Source organism: Pteropus alecto, unplaced genomic scaffold (genome assembly GCF_000325575.1).
Source record: "Pteropus alecto unplaced genomic scaffold, ASM32557v1 scaffold125, whole genome shotgun sequence".
NCBI lineage: Eukaryota > Metazoa > Chordata > Mammalia > Chiroptera > Pteropodidae > Pteropus > Pteropus alecto.
Genome location: NW_006436888.1, coordinates 4,107,762 through 4,118,077, shown reverse-complemented (window position 1 = coordinate 4,118,077; position 10,316 = coordinate 4,107,762). Strand labels below are relative to the sequence as shown.

Sequence of the window (10,316 nt, the reverse complement as noted above, 5' to 3'; positions counted from 1 at the left end):
CTCAGGGCTCATTATGCCAGGAGGTGACTCTGGCAGGACCAAGAAATGAATTCTTAAAGGAGCTGGACCAATTTCTGAACGGCCGGCCGTAAAGGCTCAGCGGAGAAGCCTGGATAATCCACAACCTTCACCTAAGCGAGAATGACACACGTGTTCTCGAGAGGTCTCAGCTGGTAAGAGAGTCAGAAGCCGGAGGGTCAGAAGCCAGGAGGTCAGGGTTGGGGGAGGGGAAGAAGGACCCTAGGACTCAGCTTAATCGGCATAGAGGGAGAAGAGGCCACGCTGGAGTCAGCCAGAGGATGGAAGAGATAAACGCTGCTTGGGGATTAGACTAATGGGTTTCTATTTTTATTATTTCTCTCTTCCCTTAAAAAAAAAAATTATCAATGAAATTTCTCCTTGAAAAATTTAAAAAATAAAGCCCAACATAGAAACCCCAACGTGTGAAACCAGGACAAAGAATACATGTACATATCCAAGTCCATATTATCTTACTCTAAAACCACTATTGGAAATAGAAAGGCTATTTGGGAAGACAAACACTTTCCAGTGGAGGTGAGGGACCAATCACACCAGACCAGAATCCAACCGATTTCTGTATTTTGCTTTGTGACTCAGTATAGAGAAAAGTCACACCGATAAGCGGTTGTCGGTGGTAAAAGTTTATCAACTGTTTACCTTGAAATCTCAGAAATTTCACTTAAGCAGAAAGGGCCCCAAATGGCTGTAGCTGATGGGATACAGAAAGGGGCTGGCTGGTCTCCAAAGGACTTGATTTTTTAAAATTAGAAATGTTTTAAAAACTTTTGAAATAGTTTTAAAAAGAAAATTAAAGTGTTTTCTCAACTGCTAAAACACCTCTGGGAAAGCCCCGTTTGAAAACCCACCTCTTCCAACCACTTTAGTTATTTTAATTGAAGTCTTGAAATACGGGGAGGACTTATGAGGGAGGTCTCCATCAGCGGCTCTCCATGGCCGCAAAAGTCCATCAAGGGCAAGTGCACTGCAATTAGTCAGGCTCCAAGGGATACTTTCTCGTCTCTTGAACTAAAAACAGATCTAGCATGTGGTCCTCCAGGAGAGGCTGGAGAGTTTAACTTAATGCAGAAGAGATGACACAAATATCTGTTCCAGGAAGGCCGTTTGGTGTAGGTGACCTCCACTCCACCAGACCTCAGCCTTGCCATGTAGTTATCACCACCCACGTTCCCTTCCATCCTTTCTTGTCATCCCATCTGTCTGTCCACCCGTTCTCTCTCCCACCCATCCATCCACCCATCCATTCATTCATCTACCCACCGCAACCTACCGACCTACCTTTCTTTCTTCTTTCCATCCATCCATCCATCCATCCATCCATCCATCCATCCATCCATCCATCCACCCACCCATCCAACCATCCATCCATCCATCCATCCATCCATCCATCCATCCATCCATCCATCCATCCCACCATCCATCCATCCATCATCCATCCATCCATCCATCCATCCATCCATCCATCCATCCATCCATCCCACCATCCATCCATCCAACTCTGAGTAGGTCCACTTGAGCTAAATGTAATCCTGGGCCTCCTTCCCCATCCCACAACCAGCTCGTACGGGGAACAGGACCCTGGGTTTGCATGGTTCCCTAGTGTCTGGTGAGGCAGAGGAAGGGGTGCCTCCAGTGGCTGGGGGACTGGCCCCCTCACTTCTATGCTCAAAGCCCCACCTCTCCCTGGGCTTTGTGGCAGGTTTGCTTTCTGCCCTCCTCACCCCAACCCCTCAGGCCTCAATTCTGGCTTGTTCATTTTCATATCCCAGGGCCCAGCGTGGCTTGTGCTGTTTGTTGAGTGAATGAATGAAAGTTCCAGATCACAGGTGGGATGGGGTGGGAAGTGGTTAAGTGGCCTCTCCAAAGCTGACACCATCCCATCTTCCTTGACTGACCCCTTTAGGGTCCCAGAACCTTCAACACAGCGTCTACTTAGACCAAGAGTCAGTGAGACCCAGGATTTCCCCAAAACCACCCGGGGACTGAGCTGAGAGGTCCGGGGCCAGGTCAGAAGCTGGGACCTTTGAAGAACCTCAGATAAAAACAAGGCCCAGGTGTGTGTGTGCGCCTCACTGTGGCTGAGTGTGCGAGTCTGTCTGTGTGTGTGTGTCTGTGTCTCTGTGTATGTCTCTTTCACTCTGCGTCTCTGTGTCTGTGACGGTGGTGGATGCTCAGAGTCCCTGAGGTCCAGGCTGGCCTTGCTCCGGTCTTAGGACCCAGACGCATCTCTATGGTGAGGGGGTGGCTTGGGGCTGGTCCCCTAGGGATGGGAGGTAAGGGAGAGAGCTGAGTAAAGGGAATGGTTGGACCTAATGTAGCCACTGTCCCTTCCTGGCTCTTCCTCCTCCAGTCCCCTGCTCAGAACCCTCAGGGACCCAGGGTCACTGACCAGGAAGCTGGCAGGTATAGTTCAGTTTCCAGGTGATCCCTGCCCAGAGCCCCCTGGGGTTGAGCCTGGACGGCTGGCAGAACAAGAGGCCCACCCAGTGCTAGGATGAGGTGAGGACTGGGCCGGCCGGAGGCAGGGGTCTGAGAGGGGCCTGGGGTGGCCGGGCTGCGGACGGGGCAGATTCATGACCCCTGGGAACCCAAAACGGCCTCCTCTTAATTAACTCCAGTGGCAGGGAGCAGCCAGGGAAGGTCAGCGGCCTGGGATTTATTCTTAAGCCTGGTTTGTAAAGTAAAGGCTCAGGGTAGCTTGACACCTCCTGGCCTGCCTTCCTCTTGGGGGCAAACAGTTGGCTTCTGTCCTCTTGTGCCTCAGTGACTGGTAAGGAGGAGGGCAGCGGAGAAAGACCTGTGGCCTACCAGGGGAGGGGGGCCCGGCTAGGCCTCCTAGCAAAAGCACGGTTCCTCCCCTTCTCTCCCTTAGAGCCAGCCTCGCAAAGGCGACAGTGAACCTGAACGCCTGTGCAGCCCCCCAAGATCGAAGGCTATTATTATACACTGTTGATAGCCGAGGAGGCTGTGGCTCAAAGGAGCTAAGGAACTTGCCCAAAGTCAAACCCTGTGGGTGGTGGAGGCAGGATTCGAACCCAGATCCTTCGTGCTCCACAGAGACACCCAGAGGCTTGGTGGAATAATCCAAGCTTTGAGAATTCTTCTCCCAAACCCCACGTGCCCTCACACGGTGTTCATCCCCTCCCGATCCTCCTCCCGCTTCGTCTCACTCCCTGGCCATGACCGCCCCATCCATCCGCCCACCAGGACCTCGCAGGGGGCCAGCTGTGGGCTGGGTGCTGTGTCCAGTACTGGGGACTGAACAGAGAATGCAAGAGACATGGTCCCTGCCTCAGGGAGCCCGTGTTCCATGGGGGAAGATGCGAAGGAATGAGGACAGTCAGACAAACATTACCATGAGTGGGACTTCATTTAAATTGGGGGATTTATAAGGTTGCTGTATTACATCCATCAGGTAATAAGAAAACCGCAGCTCAGAGACGCTAAGCAACCTATCTGAGGTCACACAGCAACTGAGTGACAGAGCTGGGATTCGAACCGAGGTATTTTTTTTTTTCTTCACTATTCCCTCTCCCAGTAGGAGAAAGGCCATTTCCTCTCTTCATGGGGTCTCGTGCGGATTGAGCACACAGAAGCTGGTACCCACCCAGCGTCAGTAGGTGCTCTCATTATTATTGTCCATGGGGAGAAGGAGCTGAGAAAATCAGAGCTCGACCCTTCGATGTGTCCTCCTCTGCTGCTGAGTGCTCGTGATAGGGGAGAATGCTCGGGGATCTAACTGTCGGAAAAAGGGTGCAGCATCACCCACATGGGATAATCTCAACTATGAAAATGTAGCTAGTTAAAATGCAGAAAGTCGCCAGGCTGCGTAGGAGCAGGGGTCGTCTCAGGCTGGGATCATGGCTGACTGTCACTGGCTTCCTTACGCTGGTCTGTCTAAGGAAGACCGTCTCCAAAGACCAGCACCGTTATTTACGAACGTAAGAAAAAAAGGCAGAACTCCGCTTCCCCCCAGATCCTTGCTCAAGCAGATCCTTTACACGCGCGTCACTGAGCACAGAGGGTCCAGCCCCGCTGCTCCCCAGCCCCCTGCAGTGCCTCTCCGAGCTCCCGCCCACTGTGAGGTGACTGTCTATTTGCATTTCTCTCCTCGCTGTTGAGTGAATGAGTGAAGGGGCTCGCAGGGACCCCAGAGTTCCCGTTTACACTCACTCTTTACACACTGCGCTTGGCCCTCGGTGTGCTGTCATCGCCGTTTCAAGACTATGTCCTGTCTCTCGGAGGGCAGGGACTAAATCTCACCCATTCGGGGTTTCCTGTGACTCTACCTCGTGCTCAGAACAGGCTGTTTTTCTCCGTTTTAAATGCCAGGTCTACTTGCGGACTCCTATTCATCCTGCAGAACCCCGCTTGAAGGCCCCTCCAGTTCTGAAGCTTCCCCGATGCCCCTTCGACCCTCCCACAACCACGCTATGCAATGGCCAACATCTACTGAGCACTTGCCATGGGCCAGGTGCTGTGCTGACTCCCTCTGTGTGTTTTCTCCTTTCATCCTCACGATCCCACAAGTGGGTATGGTTACTCTTGCCGTTTTATGGGTGAGGCTCAGACAGGTAAAATGACTTGCCCAAGGTCATACCGCTCATCGCTAGCAGAGCAGTGTGATTCAGAACTCAAGTTCCTGACCGCCAGCGCTAATGCTTGTTTGTACCTCCACTAGTTAGTGCACAGAGGCCAGCGTGCTGGGCCTGTTCGTCAGCACCCCTGCCATGCCGCCACGACGAGCTTGCGAGTACCCTACTTATCTCGTAACCTCAGCATCCAGCACGGACCAGGCACAGAGTAAGACCCAGCTATTGCTGTCACATGGCACTGGTTCTAAGAGGCCTCGAGAAAAACCTGTTGACCAGAGAATGGGCTCTTTTCCACCCAGCCGTGCCTCCCTCGCCTGGGGGCTCTCACCAAGGCCTGGACTTGGCGTTCATGGCTGGAGTCCAGCTGCAGAGCACAGCCCCACGAGTGACGTGAGCCAGGTGGTCTCCGGGTGGGTCCCGGGAGGAGCACGTGTTTATAACTGGCAGCCCTGGAAAGCTCCGAGTCCCTGGGCCCCGTGTTTTAGACCAGAGTTGGCGTCTCTCTCAGAAGGAAAGAAAATACCCACTAGAGACCCCAAACCACGGCTGGGGGGGTGGGAGGCGGGAAGGTCACAATGTGAAGGCTGAGTCACCCTCCTCCACCCAATCCCTCCAGCAAGAGGATGTTAATAAAAATCCATCCTCGAGGCTGGATGAGGACACGCAAGCAGCAAAACTCAGTGTGTAACACCTCTAGAGTCGGAGTGGGGTGCCCGCGAGACCCAGATGGGTGGGCGTGTGTGTGTGGGCGGGTGATATCGGAAACATGGACACACGCGCTCTTAACAGGTACGTGGCTAGTCTAAGTTTAGTCCCGAGCTTTCCTCTCTTGCCCATCCCTGTCCCAAAAAGAGACCCCTCATCTGAACAGAGTGGCCTGGAACACAGGCTCGGGGGCTGAACTGCTCGGGCTCAGTTCTCTGCTCTGCCACTGATGAGTTCCACAGACTCAGAAAACCCACTTAACCGCTCTATAAATTAAGGTTATTAAAATGCCCACTTTGAAGGGCGGTTGGGAGGACGAAGAAAGGACACGATAAATAACAGTTGTTATTATTCTTGTTGTTATTCCTATTACCCCAGGAACAGAAATAGATGCCCCCTTGCTCGCAGAAGATCCCACTATCCCCCAGAAAAGTGGGGTCACTAAGGCAACAGACCCCTGGGAGATCCCAACCGGGGCCTCTTGGCCTCTAGAAACAGCCTTGACTAGGGCAGAAGCACAATCTTAGAGACCTCGCCATTCCCACCCTCCCCCCTGACTTAGTAGACCCTGCTCTGGCCACAGCCTCGGCCCAGGAAGGTGGGACAGGGGACAAAACTGTGGAGCGGGCTGCAGGTCACCCATTAGGAGAGGTTTTGACACTGAGCACCGAGGAACCCTGGAGGGGTTTCGGTGAGAACCCTCGGGGGCTGCCGAGGGGTGGGGGCCTTGGTAGGTAGGGTCCCAGGCCATCCAGAGCAGTGACACTTTAATTGGGCCTCTACAACAGTCATTTCTACAAAGATTCTGGTGCTGAAAAATAGTTAAGTTCCTCTGCAGGACGGAGCCTTTTTTTTTTTTTTTTTTTTAGAAATAAACCGCAGTTTTTTTTTCTAGGAATGCCTCTAGCTCTCATGTATTGGGAGTGCCAGCCAGTCACCCATCACCGACACCCAGCCCTTCAGAATTGATGGCACTACCCTGAGACGTTTCCAGACATCTTAATCTTTCTACCTTTCCTCCAAACTCTACATGCCCCTGTCCATGCCCAGGTTCATTACCTGTGTCCCGCCACTTACCGGGTTACCCCCGCAGGTCAGAGGTGACAAACACCACTCGGCAGGTCGGGGGTGACAAACACCGCTCGGCCTCTCTGTGAGGCTACAGAGCTCGCCTGCTCCTTCCTGTCCTTGCACTGCTGAGCTGCCCAAGTGACAGGCGGGACTTTCCCACGGAGCCATGGTAGGCTTGCTCTGGCCTCGTCCCCTTTGGGACATGCCGAGAATGTTCTGGCTACCGCTGGCTCAGCTACTGAGAGGACTGTTACGAAGCTCCTCAAATTAGAGCAGCCGATGCTGTCTTCCTCCCACAGGCCCCTGACCACAGCCTGGAGCTGGACACGGACTTCCTCCCGGCCGACGTCCAGCCTGGAACCAGCCCCCTGGGAGTCACAGGGACAAGCATGAGCGCAGGGTACGCCTGCGGCAGCCTCCCACCCGGTCCTGTGACGGCCGCAGGAGCGAGGTAGGGCACCCATTTGGTGCCCGAGGAAATCGAGGCACGGGGGGCTGTGCCTGAGGTTACTCGGTCAGTAGCGGGTGGAGCCCACCTCCAACCTGCTCTGTCTGATGCCCAGACTGTGCCCTCGGCCACTGTGCTCCACCTGTAGGAGCAGGGGACTCTGTGAAAGGACATATTCATTTGCTGCACAGGTGCCACCGAGCACGGGCTGCATGACAAGGACTGCACGGCGAGGCGTTCACCTCCCAGGGAAGGAAGGGTCGCCACTGGTGCAGTACTTGTTGAATGGGTGACAGTGATGACCCTCACCCCGCTGTGGGACCCTGGGGGCCTTTAGAGCCTGAGGGGAAGGACCCCTGAGGACAGGAGATGCCCGCCTCCTTTCCCCCTGAAGATTCCTCCTGTCTGCCATCGATGGTTTTTCCCCATCCTACACCCAACCTGTCAGTCTGACTTCTGGGATCCAGAGGCTGGCCACCTCTCTCGTCTCCTTTGTGGCGGCCACTCCGGGCCCAGCCCCCCGTCACCCCTCACCTGGGCCCTAGCAACAGCCCGAACCGTCTCCCTGCTTTGACCCTTGGTCCAGCGCCTCCGCCCCTGCAGCAGAATAGACTGTCCCCCACACAGCAGCCAGAGCCATCCTTCTAGAACGTAACTCAGACCTCGTCACTGTGCTCGCAACTCCCAGTGGCTCCCCATTTCACTCAGAGTGACATCTACAGTGTTCACCATGAGCACGGGCCCTCCCTCATCTGATCCGATGTCCCCACCTCTCCGCCCTCAGCTCCCCCACTCCCAGGGCCGGCTGGTCTCCTGTCCCAGGGCCTCTGCGCCCCTTCCCTGTGCCCCTCCCCCGAGCGGCCCTCTCCCCACCCCCCTCTCTTCTCTTAGGCTCTGCTCAAGCGGGTCTTTAACTGAGAGGCCCTTCGTGTAAAATACCCCCCTACTCCCACAGACGCTCGCTTCCCAACCCTCTCTCTGCTTTTTAAAAATAATGTTTTATTAATAGACTTCATTTTTTTAGAGTAGTTTTAAGCTCACGGCAAAATTGAGCGGAAGGTACCGAGATTTCTCACATGGTCCTGGCCCCCACACAGGCACAGCCTCTCCTCCCATCGACATTAGCACCAGACTGGGACAACTGATGGACCTACCCTGACACATCATCATCGCCCTAAGTCCACGGTTCATGTGCGGGTTCACTCTTGGTGCTGCCTTCCACAGGTATGGACAGGTGAGCAATGACTGTATCTACCACGGATACACACAGTATCGTACAGAGAGTAGCTTCACTGCCCTAGAAATCCTCTGTGCTCTGCCTATTCACCCCTCCCTGCCCCCAGCTCCTGGCAACCACAGATCTGTTTCCTGTCGCCTAAAGTCTGGCCTTTTCTAAAATGTCATGTAGTTGGAATCACACAGTATGCAGCCTTTTCAGACTGGCTTCTTTCACTTAGTCATACGCATGTAAGTTTCCTCCACCTCTTTCCACGGCTTAAGAGCTCATTTCTTTTGAGCCCTGCATAACATCCCATTGTCTGGATGCTCCACGGTTCACCTGCTGAAGGGCCTCTTGGTTGTAAGTTTTGGCAGTTATGAATAAGCCGCTGCACACGTCCGCGTATGTGGCCCTGCCATTTAACTCCCCAGATCTCCGTGCTTCCGGTCGCTGAGACACCCATCTCCCTCTGTGACGGATGCCTCCTGTCCCCAAAGACAGAGGGCACCCCCCTCAAAACCTGCTACCACTGCCACCTACCAAGAGCAGGTGCTCCAAAACCAAGTGCGACAACTGGGCCAAGTCCCCGTCTCATCCCCGGGTGTGATTCTGGTGCATCTTTTTGGTTCTGGGACCAAACCCTCCGGGGAAACCATCTCATAGGCTGACTCTAGGGAGAGCAGGACAATATTCCTCACTTCCAGCCAGAAACCCAACGAGCAGCAGTAACAGCCCAGGAGACCCGCCCAAGGGCTGTGCCTCCTTCTTGTCTGCCCTCAGACCTCACTTGACGAAACACGGGGACGGGGGTGGGGTATGTGTGGGTGTGTGTGTGTGTGTGTGTGTGTGTGTGTGTCCGTCCCCCAAGTCACTGGCTGAAGCCCATGACCTCAGCCCCAGTTCCTCTATCCGGACTTCCTGGTGGCGAACACCAGACGACCTTGAGGTGGGAGTGTGGGGGAGGGGTGAGGAGAGCCAGCATTGACGACTTTTCTCCAGCACGCGCTGCACATCCTCCTGAGAAGTGGGAACGTAAGTCCGGTACACGGATGAGGCCCGGACAGGCTGAGGAGCTCATGCAGGTTGCTCTACCGGGAGTTTCAAAGCGACACTTGAACCTGGACTCCTAACCCGAGCTTCATCACGGCTGCTCCTTGTCCTGCCAACTCGCTTCCTCCCTCCTTCCCTCCCTCGCAGAGTATTTACTGAGTGGTGACTGGATGCCAGGCGCTGTTGGACACCCGGGGATACAATGGGTAATAAATCCCACTCTCCCGGAGTTTGCTTTCACGTGCGTATGTGGAAGATGGCCGACAATAAACACATGAACGATTGACTATATATAATATATATATATAGTCAATAAAGGAGGCCAAAAGTGCATGAAAGGAGCAGAAAGCTTTGCAGTGGGGCCGGACGGAGTGATCGTCGGGTGGGAGTGGTATTTAGATGGGGGTAGGAGCAGGGAAAGCCTCTGAGAAGGTGACACTTGGGCAGACACTTCAGGGAAGTGGAGGAGGCAGCACTGTAGACATTCCAGGCAGAAGAAACAGCCAGTGCAAAGGGCCTGGGGTGGGAATAAGTTTAGTGTGTTGGGGGTCAGCAAGGAAGCCAAGTGGTTGAGCCAAGTGGGAGACTGGAAGCTGGGGGCTGTTGACATTGGGGGTGGTCCTGAATTCTCTTCTCAGCGACGGCGAAGTCCTTTGGAGGGTCGTGAGCAGAGAAATGACGGCCTCCCACTTGCACTTGGGGCCACGTTCTGACGGCTGAATTGCGAGTATGGGACCAGGGCAGTGCAGGGGGTCGGTCAGGAGCTGCTGTGCTGGCAGGCAGGTGACGGAGGTGACGGAAGAGGAGAGGTTCAGCATGGCTGCGGGGTTGGACTGCCAGGGGTAGAAGACCCCAATTTGGCCTGAGAACAGGGAAGAACTGGTTGCCATGTACTGAGCCCCCAAACCTGTCTCTCCGGGGATAACGGCCTGGCAAGTCCCCAGTATGAAGAAAGAGAAAGATCCTGCCTGAGACCCCCGCGTCCCCGCCGCACCCCCCTCCTCCGCCCCCCAGCTCCAGAACACTGGGCTCGGCAGAGGGACGGGGAGGGGTGGCCGCGAGCGCGGAAACAGCTCCAGGTGGCCGAGGCAGCCTCTCCGGGCAGAGGCACCTGGATGCGGGCCAAGCGGGCCAGCTACCCACCTAGCGCCGCTGGTAAACACAGCAGTTTCCAATAACAAAGTGGCCG

General features: G+C 54.8%; 1 protein-coding gene across 1 annotated transcript in view; it reads right to left on the bottom strand.

The window, feature by feature from the left end:
- The window catches only part of DHRS3 (dehydrogenase/reductase 3), a 34,650-nt gene that overhangs the window by 7,524 nt on the left and 16,810 nt on the right, over positions 1 to 10,316 (bottom strand). The window lies entirely within an intron of this gene.